The sequence below is a fragment of the Heloderma suspectum genome, chromosome 1 (genome assembly GCF_057233095.1).
Source record: "Heloderma suspectum isolate Gila_16-S chromosome 1, 16-S_ref, whole genome shotgun sequence".
NCBI classification, from domain to species: Eukaryota; Metazoa; Chordata; class Lepidosauria; order Squamata; family Helodermatidae; genus Heloderma; species Heloderma suspectum.
This window is the reverse complement of record NC_139458.1, coordinates 367,263,614-367,267,245: the sequence shown is the minus strand read 5'-3', so window position 1 is coordinate 367,267,245 and position 3,632 is coordinate 367,263,614.

Sequence of the window (3,632 nt, the reverse complement as noted above, 5' to 3'; positions counted from 1 at the left end):
ACGAGCAGGTTCATAAGGGAGGATATGGTCTTTCAGATAACCTGGACTGGAGCCATATAGGGCTTTATAGGTCATAGCCAGCACTTTGAATTGTGCCCAGAAACAGACTGGAAGCCAGTGAAGCTGTTTTAACAAGGGAGTTGTATGCTCCCTGTAGCCAGCCCAAGTCAACAGTCTGGCAGCAGCTCTTTGGACCAACTGCAGTTTCCAAACACTCTTCATAGGCAGCCCCACATAGAGCGCATTGCAGTAATCCAAATGGGATGTAACTAAGGCATGTGTCACCATGGCCAGATCAGACATCTCCAGGAACAGGCGCAGTTGGCGCACTAGTTTTAACTGCACAAAAGCACTCCTGGCCACTGCTTAAAGCTGAGCATCTAGGCTTAGGCCTGAATCCAGGAGCACTCCCAAACTGTGAACCTGAGTCTTCAGGGGGAGTGTAACCCCATCCAACACAGGCTGAATCCCTATTCCCTGATCTGCCTTTCAACTGACCAGGAGCACCTATGTCTTGTCTGGATTAAGTTTCAATTTGTTCTCCCTCATCCAGTCCATTACTGATGCCAAACACTGGTTAAGGACAGAAACAGCTTCCTTGGAATCTGGTGGAAAGGAGTAATAGAGTTGGGTGTCATCAGCATATTGGTGGCACCGAACTCCAAAACTCTGGACAACCTCTCCCAGCGGTTTCAAGTAGATACTAAATAGCATGGGGGACAGACCAGAACCCTGAGGGACCCCGCAGGCTAACGGCAATGGAGTTGAACAGGCATCCCCCAACACCACCTTCTGAGATTGCCCCGCTAGGAAGGAATGGAGCCACTGTAAAACAGTACCCCCAAGTCCCATCCCAGCGAGGCCTCCCAGAAGAATACTATGGTCAATGGTATCAAATGCCGCTGAGAGGTCCAGCAGAACTAACAGGGACACACTCCCCCTGTCTAGTTCCTGGTGTAGGTCATCCACCAAGGCGACCAAAGCTGTCTCCGTCCCATATCCAGGCCTGAAACCAGATTGAAATGGATCAAGATAATCTGTTTCATCCAGGAACCCTGGAGCTGGGAGGCCACCACACGCTGTAATACCTTGCCCAGAAATGGTACATTAGAGACTGGACAATAGTTACCTAGAATGGTGGGATTCAGGGAAGGCTTCTTCAACAGAGGTCTCACAACTGCCTCTTTTAAGCATAATGGAACAATGCCTTGTTCCAGAGAGGCATTAACCACTCCCGTTGTCCACTCAGCCAGTCCTCTTCTGGCCTCTTTAATAAGCCAGGAGGGGCAAGGATCCAGCATACCTGTGGTGGCTCTCACCGCTCAAAAGGATCTTGCCCACATCCTCGGGCTGCACAAATTGAAAAGAATCCATCAACAATGAACAAGCAGGAGCCAAAGTGACATCCACAGGATCTGCATCAACTACAGCATGCAAATCAGAACGGATCCGAGCGATTGTATCAGCAAAGTGCTGGGCAAATTGTTCACGGTGGGCTGTCGAGTGGTCAGAATTTTGTGATCCTGCATTTAAAACGGAAGCAGAAAGCCTGTTTTCAAAGCAGGATTTTACGCTGGTGTAGAAATGCTCATAGCCACCAGTTGGAGACTTGTGCATACAGGGTGTTTTGAATCATAGGTCTTCACTCATATGAAGATATATTCTAAATTAAGACTGTCATCTAGGGTTTACACATCTTGAATTGGTAGAGTTTTTTTAATGATTGAAATGTTTGCCTTAAATAATTATAATAACCATTGTTCAGAAAAGAAATAGCAATGTACTCAGTAAAAATCTAGTGAAAAGCAAGGATTTGTTTCTTCTTCTAACATTGCATATCAAAATATGTAACAACCACGTAGCAGAGATTGATGATACATACAGAACAGAGCTTGTGAACATAGATGCATTACAGTAAGAAAATGTATCTATGTGACAAAGATCTAAAACATTCAGTATATTATTATGCAAGTATAGGCACAGTAATAGGAGCAACACTCTGTGGCTTAGGTTTCAATCAACTTTCATGCCTAACTAGCTGATCTGCAGAGTGCTACAGCTATGAAAACTTGCATTTCAATGAACTGTGGAGTCTGGAAGCTGAACTCCCAATAAGAGTTCTTCCTTTTGGAGGCACCTCTTATTCTGGTTTTCAGGGGGGTTCTGGTTTCTGGAGAGCCAGTGTGGTGTAGTGGCGAGAGTGTTGGACTGGGAGCCAGGAGATCTGGGTTCTAGTCCCCACTCGGCCATGGAAGCTCACTGGGTGACTCTGGGCCAGTCACAGACTCTCAGCCCAACCTACCTCACAGGGTTGTTGTTGTGAGGATAAAATGGAGAGGAGGAGGAGGATGTCAGCCGCCTTGGGTTCCTTGCAAGAGGAAAAAAGGCGGGGTAAAAATGCAATAAATAAATAAATTTCAGGGGGCCTAGTGTGTCTGAAAAAGTACTTCAATTATAAGCATGCTTACTCGGAAGTATATCCCAGTGAATTTAATAACAGTTACTACTAAGCAAGTGTGCTCAGCAGTGATGTAATACTACATTTCGAAGTGCAGGTGCTCATCATCATGACAGTTTCCCGAGCTGCACCTCCAAAAATGCAGGCAGCTGTGTTGGTCCATATCAACAACCAGTTCTAGCAGTTTTCTTCTCCACCAGAAGCAGGTCTTTTATAAAGCTAATGGGTCTTAATTACCAATTCAAGACCAAGCCATGCCAAACAATTTTGCATTACAACAGGGAGAGCTGTTGTAATGACAACAATATGGTGTTGCTGGGAAAATCAATATAGACAACAGTATAACGTTGCTGAGAAAATCAATCCCCCCCACACACACACACCTAGCTACTGTGTGGATTGCAGCTAAGCTTAGAGGGAATCGAGTCTGAGGGGTGTGGGGGGTGTGCGGGGGAGAGGAAGTCAATCACAATGCCCAGCCCCACAGCTTCTCATTAGCTTTGCTCTGACGCACATACGTAATAAGTGATCCCTGTTTTATTCCCCAGCATACTGTGTTTCCATTCACATTTGTACTGATCTGCAATGCGTGATTTTTAACTCTGAATTGACACTCTGCCCATTATTGTGTCATGCTGCGTAAACCAATGCGTATTCATGACATGAAGCAACTCTAATTAATCTGAAAGTTAATTTCTGAGAATATTGCAATAGTATCACTAAAGTTTACTAATAGATCTTGCAATTGTAATTATAACATTGTAGAGATAAAAGCTTTGTAACTGCCTGCTCTAACACTAGTTCTCAAACTGTCTGTGAAAACATGTTAGAACATATCTTCGAATTGCCACAGGGGATGAGCACTTCCAATTATTGTAATAACTCCTAAAACATTTTAATATATTACCCACATTTAAGATCTAACCACTTTAATTCAAAGCAGCTAAAAGATCTAAAACCATAGACACACTGGCAAACGTGAATACTCTGGAATTATCAAGTATTGAGCTTTGATAATTCTCTGTGAGCTAAATATTGTATTTCTTCTACTCACAATACAGGACTATGTACCCTAAAGGTGGTGCTTTACGCAGCACAAATTTATTTAATGACTATCTCATTTATAATACTTGCCCTAAATTAATTTATTAAATGATTCCAAACACAGGCTGTT